Source organism: Xiphophorus hellerii, chromosome 8, assembly GCF_003331165.1.
Source record: "Xiphophorus hellerii strain 12219 chromosome 8, Xiphophorus_hellerii-4.1, whole genome shotgun sequence".
In the NCBI taxonomy this organism is placed as follows: Eukaryota; Metazoa; Chordata; class Actinopteri; order Cyprinodontiformes; family Poeciliidae; genus Xiphophorus; species Xiphophorus hellerii.
The window spans coordinates 5,556,421-5,576,608 of NC_045679.1; positions in this window are offsets into that span (position 1 = coordinate 5,556,421).

The following is a 20,188-nucleotide window of genomic DNA, read 5'->3' on the forward strand; positions in this document are numbered from 1 at the left end:
TGGGATTTTTCCTCCAAAGTGAAAAATGTTCTGCAGGTTCTGAGTTTCAGGTAGAAGTTCTGAATGAAACAGAAAATATGAAGATTTTCCCACTTTAGGCTTCAAAGCATTGACCTCTGACCTTCATGGGATGGGAATGTTTTACTTTAAATCAGGACTTTCTGAAAGGCAGAGTTGATGAAAAAATCTTTTTAATGCAAATATTTAAATTTGAACAGGAAAAGAACAGAATGAGCAGCAAATGAACCAAATGCAGAAGAAAAATGTTTTTATTTAAAACACATGAAGAAAAACTGCAGAAAATTACAAAAAGAAAGATTTAATATTCAAATCTGACATGTTGAGAAAAATAGGAGCCGATAGAAACAGAAAATGATCAGTGATTGAGAAAAACTGATCAACATTTCAATGAAATCTGATGAATGAAAGGAAAAAAATAAGAGAAACAACATCTTGATATTCAGTGTGAAGCTTTGACTGGAAACAAACAGAAAGACATGAGGATCCTGGAATAATCCTGGAATAATCCCAGCTTCCATATTTAAAGGACTGGAAGAAGAAAACGTTTCCAAGGACTCAATCAGAATTGTTTCACCAAGAAATATATTGTAGAGACTGAACTATCTGTTCAACAGTGAGAGAGTTTCTCTGACAGGAGGAAAATCTTTAGACTCTTTAGACTCTTTAGACTCAACTCAACACAGAAACACTGAAGAGGAACCAGAACTGGTCCACCAGACCCAAAACCCAGGAATCAGAGGTTCAGTGAATGTGGTGTTGAAGGTGTGGAGGAGGATCAGTGAGTCAGAGGAAACTCTGTAGAAGGACAGAATGCCAGCAGGACAGTCCACATACACTGCTACTCTGTTAGAGACAGAGGAGGAGGAGAGACGAGTTACTATGTTATTGTGCCAGACAGAGTAACCATCATCATCAGAGCAGTTCAGACTCCAGGAATGATCATTCCATCCAAACACACAGTCTCCACTGTCTCCTTTCCTCCTTATTCTTCTGTAACTCACTGATATATAAACTATTCCTCTCCACTCGACCTCCCAGTAACAGCGACCAGTCAGACCAGTTCTACACAGCAGCTGATCCCAGAAATCAAATCTGTCTGGATGATCAGGATATGACTGAAGCTTCTTCACAAGTGTCACCTTCCTGTTGTCTTCAGACAGTTTGAGTTTTCTGTACACTGTGTTTGTGTCGATGGTGAGTTGACAGGAATCTGATGGAGAGAACAAACACAATCCAGCTGCAGTCATTGATCATTTATTGACACTTTGATGATGACTCCTGAATGAGTGATGTGACAGTTTGAAGATGGTTGAATGTGAGCTGCTTTGTTGTCATGAATCAGATGAAAAACACACTTACATCTCCATGGACCTGGTGTCAAGAATCGGCCTCCTGCAGGCTCCACCCTGAAAGGAGGAGGGGGGTCAGACCATCAGTCTCTTTCAGCAGCAAACATGGACATTACATGTCTCTCAGACACACATTGTCCTCCACTGAGACAGGAACAGTCCAACATTTGGATTGCAAACTGCAGTGGATGTAGGAAGGACAGTTGGTGCTGCTGCAGCACAACTCATTTCTCCAAACACAGGAAAAGCTCCAACAGAGAGGAGAAAGGAAATCCCTCAGTAACAACCTGAAGAAACTCACTGAAGCCTAAAAGGACATCAGGAAACTAAGGAAACATTTCTGGAAGCTCAACCTGATTTAATAATCAGCATTAAAATACAATCAATCTAAACTCTGACACAACACCTGGATACCTGTTCCATCCACACTCCCACACACAGATGAAGGAATGAAACACTAAACAGCCCTGCTGCTGAAAACCTGCTGTGGCCTCACTGTAATATCCAGAAATACAAACATTAAAAAGGAGAAGCTGCATCACATTCAACAAAGAGTTCAACAAGAATCAAAGATTTGATCTCTGAGCTCAGACTCACAAACCAGGGAGAGGCTTTTCATTTCTACCACAGTCAACAGAGCACAATTCTACTTTTTCACCATCATTCACTGCAATTCTTCATTTCCTCTGGAAAACAAGGGATTTCCATTCTCTCCTGATTCCTTTCATTCTTTGGATCATTTTCAAGATGTCGCCCCCTGGTGGAGATCAAACTACTATATGGATGAAACTGTTAAAGTTCTCACTTTCTTTCTTTGCCTCATAAATAGTTTTCTTCATTTTTTATGTAATTTATATTATATTAAATCCTGAAAGTTGTGAGTTTTGTTTAAAATCTAAAGTTCTTTATTTTTCTCTCCCATAACTTTTAAACATCCATCTGACCAACATGGAGTTACTTTTCTTCTCATCTTTGCTTCTTGGGGCTGATTGGTCTGGAGCTCCATCAAATATTGTTTTAAAGTCCTTTCTGCCATCAGTAGATCATCATGGAAATCTAACTGAACTTCTTTTATTAATTTAGTCAGAGTCCCTATTAAACTATTAAACCCATCCCACTCTTTAATTTTCCTTGTGAGCCGTTCTTAGTCTGGAGAATATTCCAGAAAACTGGGTAATGATCTCTGCCTCCAGATGAGGCGTCTAAATATTTAATTATCAAATTAAACATTCAGCTTCAAACTAAATGTTTCCCAGCAGACTGACTAAAGACATTTCTCCCTCTTCCTCCTCTATCAGACCTTCTTTGCTCCTGCAGCAGGTTCCTCCATACCTGAGAGCTTCCAGTCTCCAGTGTGGATCCTTCAGTCCAGCCGACAGCAGCTTCAGTCCTGAGTCTCCTGGATGATTGTAGCTCAGGTCCAACTCTTTCAGATGGGAGGGGTTGGAGGTCAGAGCTGAGGCCAGAGAAGCACAGCCTTCCTCTGAGACCAAACAGCCTGATAAGCTGCAGACACACAATTCATCACATGATGAGAACATTGAGGTAGAACCCAAGGTCTGAACTGATCGCTGGCGGATGGATGGATGGATGGATAGATTTGTAACATGTGGAATAAATAAGAAAGCCAAGCAACTGCTGGGATCTGTAATAATGTTTCTTTTTGCACCTAAGATCAGTGTTGTATAAAGTACTGAAATCTCAGAGTCATGTAAAAGTATAAGTACCTCTCCAAAATATGACTTTGGTAAAAGTCCAAGTCACTGACTGAAATGTTACTTGAGTTAAAATCTTAAAGTATCTGAAACGTCTTATACTTAAGTATGGAAATTGCTGTAAAAATGGATGTACTCAAGTAATGTAATGAAAAGTATAAGTAAAAAGTAAAACAAGGCAAATGTAGTTTGAATGACTTTTTTTATATTTTTGTAAACTTGTCAAATACACTTAAATAATGTACACAACCAAGTGCAGGCAAAATTAAACCTGCTAATAGATATACCTGCAGGCATCATTTAGTTAAGAAAATTAGGTGCTTTACCTATACCACAAGGTTAACTTAACCTGCTTTACAACTGATTATTATTCGTTAAATTTAGTCTAAATTGCTATCGCTATGGCTTCTGTCCCCCTTGAATAGAGGAGTCTAGGTAGCCTGCTACAGTCAACATTAGGCCTAAGCTAAATACACCACGTGTGGAACTGAAACAATGCCAAACAAAGTTCATTTATACAGATAACGTTATGCTCAAGATTTCACAATAGTGCCTAGTGACCAAGCTATAGTTACTGAAACAGGAGGATTATAACCATTTCATAATAAGTTACCTCGATGTGTTTCTTCAAGTTGGACGGGGAGTTTTTGTAAGATAGAATTTCCACATCTTTGGGCAGGAATAACATGCATTTCATGCGGTACAACGAATCTTTAACACCCACGAAAGAGTATATTGTGTTTAAATAAGGCCATGGGCTCTCGTCACCAGCTGGTGGTTCCCCCGGAGCCGTGTCCGACATAGTGGCAGTCGTTGTGGTCTCCGTCTCCTCCTCCATGTGGCTGCTGCTGATTGCGAGACTTGCTTTGTGTTTAATTGGAGAAGCGAAACAGGTGTATCCTATTGGTGGTGATGAACAAGCCCAGGCAAGTAGGCTGTTGCAGTCAATCAGTAGGTGGGGTCAAAACACTTGCGTTTCTCTCTCTCGCTTTTTTGTAACGAGTAACTAAACCACACATTGAAAATGTATCGGAGTAAAAGTATGCAATTAAGTTCGGAAATATAGTGAAGTAAAAGTGAAAGTTATCAAAAATGTTCATACTAGAGGAAAGTATGAAGTGCTCCAAAATATACTTAAGTAAAGTAATGAAGTGTTTTTACTTCGTTACTGTACAACACTGCCTAAGATGCAGCAATTTGTCAAGTGCCCAGAGTTACCTGAGAGTTTCCAGGTTGCAGTTTGGACTCTTCAGTCCAGCAGAGAGAAGCTTCACGCCTGAATCCTCCAGGTTGTTGTTACTCAGGTCCAGTTCTCTGAGACTGGAGAACTGGGAGCTGAGAACTGAGGACAGAGCTTCACAGCTTCTCTCTGAGAGGTTACATTCACTCAGTCTGAGGAGACAGGGAGAAAAATATGTTATTGTAGAATTCATTAAAAAAATATTTTACTTTCCAGTCATTTTTGTTCTTTTTTGAAAGATTGAAGGAACTATCTTATTTTGAACATATTTATGTTGCCTTTTGTTGTGAATTGGTTCGGTCAATAGTTTGGTCGCCATCATTAAAGGACTGATCTAAAAAGACCAAGGAGGCTGGCAGCAAAACGTTTGAATTCCACAATAAAACTAAATTCATCCATTCTCAGTTTTAGCAGAAAGAGTTTTGCTTCTTTAATAATGCATAATGGTGATGGTGTTGTTATGGTGATGATGTTACATATTAATAGACATTTTCCCCGATGTACCCTTGTGGGCGACATCTGGGAGACAATGCATCAATAAATCAACTAAAACAACATGAATCAATATTTAGCACATCATTACAATTTTTCACTTGTTCAACAATAAATGCAGCAACAATCTGTGACCTTACAGAGCTTTGTTGGAGGCTTTAACCACTGGCAGCAGCCTCAGAAGAACCTCCTCTGAAGCAGAGTATTTCTTCAGGTCAAACACATCCAGATCTTTTCCTGATGACACTAAGATGAAACCCAGAGCTGACCACTGAGCAGGAGATAGTTTATCTGTGGAGAGATTTCCTGAACTCAGAGACTGTTGAATCTCCTCCACTAGAGAACGATCATTCAGTTCATTCAGACAGTGGAACAGATTGATGCTTTTCTCTGCAGACACATTTTTACTTATTTTTTTCTTGATAAAATGAACTGTTTCCTGAATGGTCTGTGAGGTACTTCCTGTCTCTGTCAGCAGACCTTGTAGGAGTCTCTGATTGGTCTGCAGTGAAAGTCCCAGGAGGAAGCGGAGGAACAAGTCCAGGTGTCCATTTGGACTCTGTAAGGCCTGGTCAACAGCTCTCTGATGGAGATTATTTATATTTGATTTGTAATAAAATTTAGAAAGAAATGATGGTGGATTTTCTTCCAACAGGTTGACCCCAGAGTTGATGAAGGTCAGATGAACATGAAGAGCAGCCAGAAACTCCTGAACACTCAGATGGACGAAGCAGAACACCTTGTCCTGGTACAGACCTCTCTCCTCTTTAAAGATCTGTGTGAACACTCCTGAGTACACTGAGGCTGCTCTGATATCGATGCCAGACTCTGTCAGATCTGATTCATAGAAGATCAGGTTTCCTTTCTGCAGCTGATTAAAAGCCAGTTTTCCCAGACACTCAATCATCTTTCTGCTCTTTAGATTCCAGTGTGGATCTGTTTCAGCTCCTCCATCATACTTGACCTTCTTCACTTTGGTCTGAACCACCAGGAAGTGGATGTACATCTCCGTCAGGGTTCTGGGCAGCTCTCCCCCCTCTCTGGTCTCCAACACATCCTCCAGAACTGTAGCAGTGATCCAGCAGAAGACTGGGATGTGGCACATGATGTGGAGGCTTCGTGATGTCTTCATGTGGGAGATGATCCTGCTGGCCTGCTGCTTATCTATGAATCTCTTCCTGAAGTACTCCTCCTTCTGTGGGTCATTGAACCCTCTGACCTCTGTTACCATGCCAACACACTGAGGAGGGATCTGATTGGCTGCTGCAGGTCGTGTGGTTATCCAGAGGAGAGCAGAGGGAAGCAGTTTCCCCCTGATGAGGTTTGTCAGCAGAACGTCCACTGAGGTGGACTCTGTAGCATCAGTCAGGATCTCCTTGTTGTGGAAGTCCAGAGGAAGTCGACTTTCATCCAGACCATCAAAGATTAACAGAACCTGGAAGTGTTCAAAGCTGCAGATTTCTTTGGTTTCACTAAAGAAATGATGAACAAGTTCCACCAAGCTGAACTTTTTCTCTTTCAGCACATTCAGCTCTCTGAAAGTGAATGGAAATATGAACTGGATGTTCTGGTGGGCTTTGTCTTCAGCCCAGTCCAGAGTGAACTTCTGTGTTAGGACTGTTTTCCCAATGCCAGCCACTCCCTTTGTCATCACTGTTCTGATTGGTTGATCTCTTACAAGTGGGACTTTAAAGATGTCTTCTTGTCTGATTGTTGTTTCTGGTCTGTCTGGTTTCCTGGATGCTGTTTCAATCTGTCTGACCTCATGTTCATCATTGACCTCTCCAGTCCCTCCCTCTGTGATGTAGAGCTCTGTGTAGATCTGGTTCAGAAGGGTTGGACTTCCTGCTTTAGCAATCCCCTCAAACACAGACTGGAACTTCGTCTTCAGACCAGATTTAAGTTTATGTTGACAAACTGCAGCAAGACATTCTAAAATAAGACAAAGAGTAAAATTAAGAACTAAATAAAATCATCTTCTGAAGATGTTTTGCATAAATGTGATTCCATCTCTTCAAATTTCAGTAAATGTGTGATTTATCCATCAGGTTAAATCTTTGTAGAAATCCTCTTACTGCTCTGCAGACGATCAGCCAGCTCCTCCTGCTTCATCCTCCGCAGGAAGTTCAGTGTGATCTTCATCACTGCCTCTCTGCTGCTCTTCGTCTGTTCTTCATCCTCACCTTCCAACACCACATCATCATCTCTCTGACTCTCTGTGCATTCTGGGTCATTTGGACTCAGAATTTTATGGATCTTCTTCAGTTCGTTCTTCAGAAAAGTGACAATGTTGTCCTCCAGTGTCTGGAATAGAATAATAGATGAAGGAAACATCAGACTGAAATCAAGGAGCCAAACACAAGATGGATGTTTGACAGACTGACGCTCCTCTGGTCTACAAAGTGCAGCATGGAGATGACTGTGAACAGAACGCTTGGAAAAGTTGTTGTTCATGTACAGACCATAAATATGGAGTCCAGCTGTGTTTGATGCTGCTGGGCAGACGGACCGCTGACAACCTCTGAGCTCTGCTGGTCCACTCTGTGGAGGAACCAGGAACAATTAGGAAGTCAGGAAATATTCATCCAGCAGTATTCAGAAATGAAATCACCAAGACTTTCACATTAAATGTACTTGAAGCAGAAAAACAGAGCATCATATGAACAAAATGGAGTGAAGTTAAAAAGAGGAAGATGTACTACAAGGATGAAGAGCAGTAACACCAAAATCACCTAGAAGACATTTTAAAAGGCTGATGCTGAACTTGGACTTCAAACAGTCCAAACTGTCATTAGATCTGATGCTGGTGGAGACAGTTTCCCAGAGCTTGGGGACAGTGGAAGTGAAGGCTCTGTCCACACAGGTCTTCAGGACAGTGTGGGACATCCATCAGGATCCGATGACTAGATCTGAGGTGATGTGGACATGGAGGAGGTTTGAGATATGTGGGTGTGTGTCCATGTGGGGTCCTCTTTCTCTTTCAGCATTAATCTGTGTTTAATCAGACTTAGAGACTAATCCAAATATAAATCTAGAAATGAAATTGGTACAATAGTGTTTTGTTATCACTCTTGCATTAGTAGTTTTACTAAATTGTTTTTCATTTAAAGGTTTAGTGTTCTCACCCGAGAGAGGAGGAATTTGTTAAACTGTGTGAAATGCAAAACTTGCTTTTTCCCTTAACCTTGAACATGTTTTCTGCAGCTGTTTCCCTTTCTACTGAAATACTCCTTACTTGTGAAACTGCCTGTGTGTAGAATGTAGTTTCTATGTTCCTCCTTCCTTGTTATCAGAATAGCCCTTTTCTGTTAAGATCACTCTCCCACATCCCATTCACTCCTTCCTTGTGTTAATAAAAAGACAAGCGCTGCAGCAGAGTGTGGGAAAGCATGATGAGCGGCTAGAAGAAGCAGTTTTCTGTGTCTTCCCCCTTTTGCAAAAGCTTGGTTGAAAACTAATAAACGTTGTTTGTGGTTCTCTTTTATGTAGGTCGAGAAAATACCTATCAGAAATTTACTTTTGCCTTTGTGTTTCTGTGTTAATATTAATATTTGATTAAATAAGTGAGTCTGTTTTATTTAGAAAAATTAAGTTGATGCTAAACAGAAGAAAATGCAGTTAAATGTTTGTGGGTCAAAGGTCATGTCATCATGATAGTTTCTGTGTCTTGATTGAAAAGTGAGTTCATTATGGGTCATTTTTGTCCCCGTTATTCATCAGCAGTAATTGGGTGATTCTCTGAATTCGGTACATTTTGGCATCTCAGATTACTTAAAAATATACCACAATAAACTGTGTTTTTGATCACTACATCTATTGAAGGACTCTTTAAACCTCCAGAAAAATATGTCTCCCCACCTTATTCATGAAATCCCAAACAGTATTAAGAATTTCTTTGTTACTTAGGTTGCTTTAAATTCAACCCCATAACGGGACAATTTCATTCCTCTGTCCCTTGATAAAAATAATTAATTGTATTTATATCTTATTTGATTTTGAATCATAATAATTAGACTGATAAGTAGAATATGGCAACTTGATGTAAAAGGTCTTTTCATAAATCCGAAAAATATACTTTAAAATAAACATTAAATCAGGCTTTTTAATGTGTTTGAATTATTCTTTAAACTTCGCATACAGTCCAACAAATATTAGTCTAATATTTGCTGTTATTATAAAAAAATCACAACAATGTATCAAGTAACGGTTGAACCCATTGTAACAGTTGACCAGACTGTAACGGGGTTGAAGATTTTTACTAAAAGTTGCCATAAGTCCACATTAGCTAGGTTATGGAGCAACATATGATATGATGAAAACAAGAATTAATATGTTTCAAAGACCATTCTTTACTTTTTCCCAAACAACAATAATTATCATTTACATGCCTAAAGGTGTTGAAAGGTTGAGCTTGACAATGATGATGTTTGGATAAAAAATAATCAAATCTGGTAAGAAACTATATTAACACTTAAATCTCTTTACAGTGTGAGCGGGAAAAACCTTAAGTGATGTCACTTCCAGGTTGCTGAGGAAATTGGACTGAACCATTATTTATAAAAAGGAGGGATTGGTCTGCTGTTACAGGGTTAAACAAAACTGGAGGGACATGATTAAAAACTGATATTTTATAAATAATTCATGTATTTTTCTCATGTTTCCTTTATTTAGATTAAAGTATACCTAAAATGTTTAAAATGGTACAAATAAGTTGCAGTTACTGGTTAGTTTAATTTGTTTTATATTCAGTGAAAAATTAACATTGGTCAGTGGGGACATGCTCATTTGGCTGACCTCTACGCTTTGTCAAGAAAACTGGCATAGGGTGTGAGATCTTTCCGGGTGCATGCAGAAAAGGTGTCTAGAAGCCTGAGAGAAAATAAGTAATCTTGTAGTTTGATTAAAAGATAATTAAATTGAATATGAATGAATAGTAAAATGAATACAAGTAATCACATAATAACCTTCTGAAATGCATTGTCTGAAATGTGATCTGTAATGATTTCTGTAATGATTTAACTGTGGAAAAATTATGGTTGATGAATTATAATAAGCAAGAGATGTGATTGATTATTAACTGAGGATCAAACTTGTGATAATTTGAACTTGTGATAATTTGAAATCAATTCAAACAGGTTTAACAACAGGTTGAATGTGTTTAATGAGTTATAATAAATAATAGTGAGTTATAGAAAAAGAGAGGAATACAGTACAGCCCTGAAACAGGAAATGTCGCAAGCAGTTCTGAACAGATGGCCAGGGAACACAGGAGGGGGGGAGTGTTGAGTTTGGCCGAGGCAACGGAGAAAGGGGAAGTGCGGGACTTTCCACTACGGTCAGCAAGAACAGGTTGGGCAATGTGGGGGCTTTTTCATGAGAGACAGCAGATGTGAAGCAAGTCACGTAGACCAAGCCTCCCCATACACACACATGGTGGGGAGATGCATAAAAAGGGGCTGAAAAGAGGAACCAGCCGTTCCCAGTCCGGCGGCGCAGAAGGAGAGACAACTTGCAGGAGCAGATTAAGCTACGGACCGCACTTCAGAACCACGGGGAAGCCCGGACTTCACTCCGCTAAGAAAGGACTGGGTCCCATCGCCCCATCTCTGGTTCCTTATTCGACCGTTGGTCTCGTCTCAACTGTCAAGAGAAGTGGAGTTTTGATGACTACACTGAGCCCTCTGTGACAACTGAGGATGAAGAATCTGCATCTTCACATCCCAGACGAACATCTTCTCTTTCCAGGGGATGAGGACGGCGAACTGCAGGAGGGTGATGGACTCCCAGCATGTGAAAGGTCTGACCTCGTGGAGGGGGTGTCAAGAAAATCCGAGCTCATCCCACTTCCCCATGCTGGAGATTTTAGTTTAACAGTAATAATAAATAAAGTTATCTTTAAAATGAATCACTCAAGTGACATCAAGGCCCAACAGTAGACTTAGGTGTCAATAAAGGTAGTTTAACAGTAATAATAAATAAAGTTATCTTTAAAATGAATCACTCAAGTGACATCTAGGCCCAACAGTAGACTTAGGTGTCAATAAAATAAATCTGGTTGTGTGTGTTGTTTTTGTCTAAAGCAAACTTTGCTTTAATTCTACTTTTCTCTATCTAATCATAAGAAATCATAGTCAGACAGAGAGAGTCATGAAACAGGAAAAGCAGGTTTCCTGGAAAAAGAGGAAGTTTCCAGCCTGCAGATTTATAAAAATAGCTGAGACTATTCCTTATTTAAAAGGTAAAGTTTTAAAGAATGAAATCTAAACATTTTGAGTAATTGGATAAGATTCAAAGTAAAATACTTATATTAATATTGGTTTACTTGTAATAATACTTACACTTACATTTGTGGGAACACTTACAAGAAAAACAAGTAACTGTAATTTTAGTATTAAATAATTAGAATCATGTATTATTCTTGGTTTCTTTCAGAAAAACATCTGTAATAACTCACATTAGGATTATAATGCGAGTAATTAATAAGTTATAGTTATAAAATTATAAATGAATGATAAATCAGAGAAGCTGAAGAAAATAAATGTGATATAAGTTATGGTTATAAAATTATAAATAAATGCTAAATCAGAGAAGCTAAAGAAAATAAATGTGATATAAATGTGATTTTGACATTGAACTTGAAATGGTGTAAAACGTGTAACTGCAATTAAACATCACTGATATGTTGGAGGTAGAAGAGAGTAGGTGAAAGGTGAAAGGCAAGGAACTAACAGGAGAGCAGAGATGATCAACGCCTTATTTAGGTAAAAGGTTGTGCAGGCAGCAGACACAGGAGGTTGAGCAACCCCGAGACAAAGAAGCACAGACATTAGGACATAATGTCTGAAGGACAGTGATGGATGTGAGATCATCTGTCTAAGCAGACAGCCAATGAAAACGCACCAAAAGGGTGGATAAACCCTATATAAGGTGGGTGCAAAAGAGGAACCTTTCGTTGGATCCTCCGGGCAGCTTCGAGCCAAGATCGAGATGGACAAAGAACTCTGCAGCTGAAGAAGAGCCGGGGCCACGGAGCCGAAGACTGTCCTTCTCATGGAGACCAACCGGTCAGGCCCACAACCTGTGGCTTCACATCGCACTTCTCTCATCAGCTGGGTTCAGACCCCAAAGACAAAGATGAAGACAAAGACAAAGGCAAAGACAAAGAAGAAGAACTGGTGCCTTTTTTCCTGCCAGAACCAAGTCCTGTGTGACCTCACCATCCATGCGGAGAAGAAGCTCATCAGACCTACAGAGATTCCTGCCTTTGCTGATCAACATCTTCCTCCTGCTGCAGCACCTTCTTCATCATCAGACCTACAGAGATCCCTGCCTTCATCGATCGGTGTCTTCCTCCTGCTGCAGCACCTTCTTCATCATCAGACCTACAGAGATCCCTGCCTTCATCGATCGGCGTCTTCCTCCTGCTGCAGCACCTTCTTCGTCGTCGTGCCAGGTCTGGGGTTCGAAACACCAAACTCCGTCCGTCTCTCTCAAAGGTTCCCTTTTTTTTTTTTTAGTTCTCAGTATCAGCAGTAGGGAAAGATAGACTAGATGATTGATTTTACTTATTTGATTATTTCTGCTACTGAATTAAGCTGTACTGACCCTTGCAAAACTGCCTTACTAATAAAATATTTAGCATAAAGAAAATCTAAAAGATGTTGTGGACATTCAGTTAATGAGTCACCTTAAAGTTCTTTGATGGTTGTAAAATAGCTGTGATGTTTGATTCTGGAGAGGAAAAAGTTTAAAATGTTTTTAAGTTGCTGGTAGCCCAAATTTAAAACGTCATCCTTGGGACTCACCCGAGTCACTAAAACCTACCTGGTTCAATAACAATTGCAAGTTGTAAAATAGAGAACGAGCGACCGTTAACAGGTGTGCTCTGTGAAACTAGTTGGCTGTAGGCTGCTCAGTCTGGCTAATTCACAGGGGGAAGAAGGGTGGGACACCTGGATGTAGGCCGTCAGAAAACCAGGCGAATCGTTTCTCGAAACCAGCTTAAACAGAGTTTACTTCAGTCCTGGACAGGGTAAATCCCGGCAGATTTAGAAAACTCAATTAACCCGTTAGAAGGAGAGCTGGTAGCACATCTCCCCTCTCAGAAGAGGAAGCAGAGAGTGAGACAGTAGAGACAGAAAGGAGGGGGGGGGTGTTGCGCAACAACACAACCCAGCAACTTCAAACTCTGCAACAAGACTTGGAGGAAGGACAAAGCTCCCTCAGGGATGAGGAACTGGGTTTTGCAAAAGGATTCGGACCCGTTCTGCTTTGTTTCCTTTCCAAAGAGGGTTTTTCCACACAAGGCAAAGACCTCAACCAAGGATGCTAGAAATTCCTGTTGCCAAAGATCCACCATCGTCTGGGTATGAGTTGAATCTGCTCATTGAAATTCCATTCCAGAACATGCGACTTAGCTCTTAGGGAAAGGAGACAGAGTAGTAGGATTGTACATGTAAATTTTATTACACTGTTTTTGATCTACATACGATTGATTATTGATTTGTATGTCGCATATCCCTGCTTAAGCTTGCTTAATAAATTTATACTACAAAATTCTAATGAGGTTGGTGGACATTGGAATTAATAGAGTCATTTAATCTTTGTCCAGTTCTTTTAATTAAGGTAAAACTAATGTACATGATTCCAGTAAACAGGAGGCTTCATAATTTCCTTTGGTGAGAGTAAATAATGACCCTGGGACTTACATCTAAGTCACTAAACAAAATCTAGCCGGTTCCAAGTGCAAGTTATGATTTAGAAAGTGGGCTACCGTTAACAGAAGTGGTTATTGGACTTATGCAGCTGCGAGGGCTACTCAGCTGATTGTTTCTTAACTGTAAAGGGTCATAACTTCTGGATTGGAGGTAGTTAGAGCTAGACGAATCACTTTCGCCACCAGTTTAAATAGATTATCTCTTATAGAGTACTTTTAGGGTAATACCCAGGTCTCAGAGATTTTCCGGACCTGTTAGACGGAGAACTGGTCAGTAGGCAGCCCTGTGAAGTTGTGAGGAGTGGGCGGGGCTGACTATTGCAGGATAACCTTCATGCCGCCCAACGTGGGGCGGCGCACAACTGAGTAGGCGGGCCCCAAAGAAGCCAAGTCAGTAAAAACAGATGTGAGACTCTGAATAGCTCACTTGGGTTACTAGCTCTTAGGGAAGAGAGTTAGTGGTGACTGATAAGGCCATCAGTCACAACCCTCGCAGTAACTGTATAGCATACAGGTGAGGGAAAGCTTCTACTGAGGATAGGATGACCAGATCCAGACAGGGAAGCCAGTAGCCAACATAGCCTGGACCCATCCCTACTCGAAAGCGCAAAGAGAGGCTTTGGGGGATAGGCGACTCGAAGACAAAGACAACTATGAGTGAAGACGAAGAAAGTGGGGAACTGGATTCCCCGCAGAAGCCAGCAATGAAACAAGGGGCAAGCAACATCAGCCGAGACGAAGAGAGTCATCGACCTAGTCTTTCCCAATCCACGTTATCACAATTTCCTGTGAAATTGATATTACTCGGTGATGGATTGGATTCCTGGACTGAGATAAATAAGAAGTCTTTCTATGAATCCCACTACACCCTCAATAAGGAGGTGGCCCAGAGAACGATGAAGCACTTAGTGCGAACTCGGATATACTTTTGTACACAGCTTGAGAGTGGCCACCGACTGGGGGTCGTCAAATGCCCGATGAAGGTGGCTAAGAAAACAGAGATTAAAGAATGGCTGGAATGGTTCGCCGAGCTCCTTGAGAACTGGGAGTTTGGCAAACTGCGGGTCGTCTACAGCCCCTCCGAGAAGTATGACCGCGTAGTAAAAACAGCTACCTTGGCGGCGGGCATCGACGGAATCCTGGTGGACCCGAACGCCAGGGGGGTGAGCCAATACAAAGACTACACTGAGGCCATGCAGAGACTCTCGACCTACAAAAAGGACAAGGAAAAGGAGCAAGCCCTCGACGAGGTAGGGTCGGAGGTGGCTGAGCCTCCGTCCCACCTGCCCAGCAGAGCTACAACACCGACTCACCAGCAGGAGCAGGCTCCAGATGACCTGATAGACCTGATGAACGACAACGGAGGCATCCCTGCTCAACCGGGTCCATCACGGAACGAGGAGATCCTCCCCAAACAGTCGGATGAGGATGACCCCGAGGGAGCGCTCGTCGGCGGTCTCACTGAGGAGCAGCTGGAGCAAGCGGCCAGGGACTGGTCCCCTCGACGGGGTCTGGAGCCCGGGTTTCATCCCCGAGTCCACAGCACGGAGAGGAAGCATCCTCTGCCATCTACGAAGACTTCAGCGGCCAGCAGTTCCGACGAAGACGAAGAGGAATCGGACGAGGAGCAGTGGGGCCCCGACCGCCCCAAGAAGAAGACTCAAAAATCGGACACCTGGAGGATGGCCCGAGAATTAGCCGAAGTACCACCGGGGGCCAGCAACATTAGACTGCAGACCGGCCTCCAGATTTATCAGGTCATCGGAAAAATATGGGATCTTGAGGGTGACGGACTGATTGTGTTCACCAACGACAGATACAAGATCCACAATAAAAACTTCCGACGTAACCTTAAGAACCAGGCAGGAAAGTGTTACAAAACAGATTTAAAATTGCTGGAAGCTTCCTGTAGTGCAGCAACTCGAGGAGACGTAATAATAATGAAAGGACATAATCTCCCTTATGGTGCTGTAATCCTAGTCCCGATTGACGTTTACCAAGAAGGAGAGAGTCTGGAGGAATATCGGAAGAAGATGTGGCACGGACTCGAGCGGGGCCTGACGGCAGCCAGCAACGAATGCATGAGAAGAGTAATAGTGAGTGTACAGGGACTAAGATCGCCGGATCTGCCAAGGGACACCGCCAGATCAATTGCGGAGAACGGAGTGGTGAATATAGCCAGAACCAACAGTCATTTCTTTGTGCTCAAAGAAGTGGTGGTGGTGGTTGACCCCCGTCTGCATCGATTCCGCACTGAGCAAGGGGTGAAATTGGCAGCTGAGATGGAGGAGCAAGGCCGCATTAGCCATCCATCACAAGGAGTCAAGAAATGTCCCTTAAAAATTCCCCAGAGTGAGGCTTCAAACACCACCCAGATAGGTAAAGCCAAAATTATGCAGCCACCCAGGATAAAGATAAAGGAGGCACCTGTTGAACCAGGGTTCTCCGCAGCAAGGTATGTTAAGGAGTTCTCGTTTGAAGAGAGCCGCAGTGAATTGAAAAAACCCAATATGGGTAGAGTCAAGAATGAGCAGCCGACGGTCCCGAAAGAAGAAGGACCGATGAAACCAGCTAAAATTCGACCGCTGAACTCCCCCGGGAAAGAACCTCTTCGACAACAGCAGTATGAGGACCTCAGCGACTCGGAGGACGGAGAAGAGCAGCCGGAGATCGAACATCCTGGAGAAGAAGAGGAGGAAAGTGATCACGGCAGCATCTTCTCCGACCCAAAGCAACCACCGACAGAGCATAAGACACTCCGAACAGGACAGCACCGGGGTAAGAAGAAAGAAATGGAAACCTTTGACATCGAGAGATCTTCTGAAAGACTGGCGAGAGACGTGACCTGGGGTCCAGTACAGGCCAAGGACGGACGGCGTACGTATGTACCCGAGGTCGGCCAAACCGAGTACCAGATCCCGGCAGGATGGGCCAGCAGATTGGGAGACCGGGTGCAGCTCGAGGTGGAGGCGACAATCGGAGAATGGGCTAACATCCTGATGACACCATCCTGCTCCACCCTGACAGCACACTATTCCCTGACTACCAACTTCAGGAACGCATACATTGGAATAATGCATGATGTGATGCTGCGAAGACTGAAGAAAGCCGCCTACAAGTACTCCAGGGAAACTCGACAGCAGCTGGACGAAGTGTCGGCTGATGAAGAGGAACCTCAGGCGACGTCTTCGGAGCCAGGACCGCAGATCCCGGCGAGACCACCAGGGGTGTCAGCTCAGCTACCTGCCACTAATACGGGACAGGACGCTTACGCCGAGCTGAAGAATCTAAGGCTGGTGATTAGGAGTAAAAACGCAGACGAAAATAATGAAGAATACTTGAAAGATGTTTGGCCAACCGTGCTGTCTACCACCAACCATGAAGGAGCCAAAAAGTTGTGGCTGACCAGCGTGACCACAGACCCGATGGTTGGAACGGATTCAGCACAGAGCAACTACGAAAGGCTGGTATTGGAGGACATGGATGATGAAGAGTCCCAGGTAAAGAGGGCCAGGGGACGGCTGGACAGGGGAAGCCGGTTGGAACCGCTTTGGCACACACTTAAGCAGACCGTTTCTCCTGCGAGATATGTGAAAGTACTGCGTGAGGTGACAAAAGGACGCAGAGGAGAGATCGTGTTCGTGAAGTTGCCAGTGAGAAGCACAACAGTCGCTCAGATGGATGTGGCAGTGCAAGGGTTCGACTTGGAACAGCAGTACTACGAGGACAAAAGGAAGAAGGAGGCTAGCCAACCGGCAAAGCCACCTGGAAGGGTCAACATCAGACAACCATCTAACTTCCAGGGTAGACCGTTCCAGCAAGGAGCACCGCCATCCAACTTCCAGAGCAGACCGTTTCAACAAGGAGCACCGCCATCCAACTTCCGGAACCGGCCGTTCCAGCAGAAACCACCAGGACCACAAGGGAAACCGACCAACCCTCCGGCTTCATCAAACCAGCCAGGAAAAGGTCAGTTCCTGACAGATGAGGAGTATAGGAAATTGAGCCCAGAAGAAAGGACGGCCCTCCGTGAGTCCCGTAAAGCCGGGGCCGGAGGGTCACCAAAGTAATGGCGTCCAGGTCGCGGGTCATTCTAGAAAATGCCTACTGGGAGGGGGACGAAATCTACGCTAAAGTGGAGGGAGTACCCTACCTAGTGGACACAGGAGCGGAGGTGTCTATGACCCGCAAAGGCCTACAAACAGCAGGACACCTGAAGGTTCAGTTTGCTAATGGAAAAGTAGAAGAAATGCCGTATGGGACCTGGAAAGGAGTAGTGTGGGTGAAAGGTCCCTACAATCTCCTCACAGTAAAGGACTTAGACGAACTCAGCAAAAAGAAAGGCACACATCGCAGACTGGAGCGAAGGCTGACAAGCTTGAAAGCAAGGTTGGTGAAAGTCGGCCCGACGCAAACAGGATCAGAGAAGCAAGACTGGTACAAACCAGTTGACATACCAGCGGTGACAGAACAGAAACTGGAAGAGAGTGACTTCTCCCCGGCTGGGAAAGAGAAGCTGCGTGAGATCATCGTTACGGCGCAGGTGGCACGGTTCAAGAACGATTGTGGAGATTTGGGCCCAAAGTTTGTTCATCACATCGAAGGTGGGGTTCATCCACCTGTTCGGCAGTACCCGTTGAACCCAGGAGCAGTCGAGGAGATGGACAAGATCGTGAAGGAACTGGGTGCCCTAGAGATCATCAGAGAGGAACTCAACCCGATCACCAACAGCCCCATCCAAGCGGTGAAGAAACCTGAATCGGCTGGAGGGGGTTGGAGGCCAGTTATCAACTTCAAGGCCCTGAATCGGAGAACAATAGCAAACCGAGCCAGTCTAATCAATCCACAAGGAGCGCTGAAAACTCTTCGAGTCAAGAAGTTCAAGTCTTGCATCGACCTAGCTAATGGATTTTTCTCCCTACGCCTCGCCAGACAATCGCAAGGTAAAACTGCATTTACCCACAAAGGCAAAAGCTATGTGTGGCAAAGGTTACCCCAGGGCTACAAGAACTCCCCAAATGTGTTCCAGTCAGCAGTGATGGAAGTACTGGGGGACGTAGGAGCAACTGTGTACATTGATGATGTTTTTATTGCTGATGACACAGAAGAAGAACACTTAGAGAGGCTACAAAAAGTAGTTGAAAACCTCACCAAGGCAGGTTTGAAGCTAAACCTCAAGAAATGTCAATTCGGACAGTTCCAAGTGAACTATCTGGGTTTCCAAGTCACGTCGGACTTGGGACTCTCTGATGGGTACAGAGAAAAGCTGACGAACATTCAACCACCTCAGTCAGAAAATGACTTACAGAAAATATTGGGACTGTGCAACTATGTCAGAGACCATGTGCCCAACTATCAGAAATATGCCAAACCCTTGTACCACTGCCTGAGGAAAAGTGAGGACAATGAGAAAGACGGAAAAAGACCCTGGGTTTGGACAGCAGCCAATCAACAGAACCTAGAGGAACTGAGAAGGGCCATTCAAGCAGCTGTGAGATTGGAGCCAAGGAGTTTGTCAGAAAGACTAGTGGCAGAAATCAGCTGCGAGAATGACGATGCCATGATCAAAGTGAGTAACGAAAATGGAGGCTTGGTTACCCTGTGGAGTTACACCCTAACTTCTGTTGAGAAGAAATACCCGCAGGAAGAGAAAGAGCTAGCGGTGTTAGCCCGCTATTGGGGTGTGCTGAAAGATTTAGCACAAGGACAACCAGTTAAAGTCATCACACAAAGCCAAGTTCACAAGTACCTAAGGAAAGGGACTGTGGAAAGTACTAAAGCAACCAATACTCGGTGGGGAAGATGGGAGGACATCTTGCTGGACCCGGAGCTTGAAATTGGGCCAGCACAACCCACCAGTAAGAAACGAACACAAGAAACACCTGAGAAGCCAGGACAACCGGAATGGACAATCTACACCGATGGATCCAGAAAGGGGTCCGACCAGTCGGCATACTGGGGATTTATTCTGAAGCAGGATGGCAAAGAGAAGTGCCGTCAGAAAGGAAAAGCCCCCGGTAGTGCTCAAGCCGGAGAAGTGACGGCAGTACTGGAAGGATTGCTGGAGCTGGTGAAAAGGAAGATCAAAAGTGCCAGGTTAGTAACCGACAGTTACTACTGTGCTCAGGCCCTTAGAGAGGACTTGGCCATTTGGGAAGAAAATGGTTTCGAAACAGCAAAGGGCAAACCAGTGGCACACAAAGACTTGTGGAAAAAGATTGCTGAGCTAAAACTACAGTTGGAAATAGATGTTGAGCATCAAAGAGCACACACGCATGAGGGAGCTCATTGGCGTGGGAATGATGAAGTGGACTGTTACGTCCAACAAAGAAAGATCGTCTTTGTCGGTACCGAGAAGTGGGACAGAACTCCCAAAGGACGGGAGGTCCCAGAAGAATACGTGGTCGAGGTCGTGCGGAGCGTGCATGAGGCCCTTGGACATGCAGGCGTGCGACCTACACGTAAGGAGCTGGAGGAGCAAGACCTTTGGATCCCAGTGAAACAAGTCCAACGCGTGCTAAGGGACTGTGAAGTGTGTGGTCAATACAACGCAGGTCGCCGAGGGCAGCGGATGGATGGGTTGTCCATCAAGAGCACGGTCCCCTGGGGCTCAGTCTGCATGGATGTTGCAGGTCCCATGGGGATAACAGGAAGG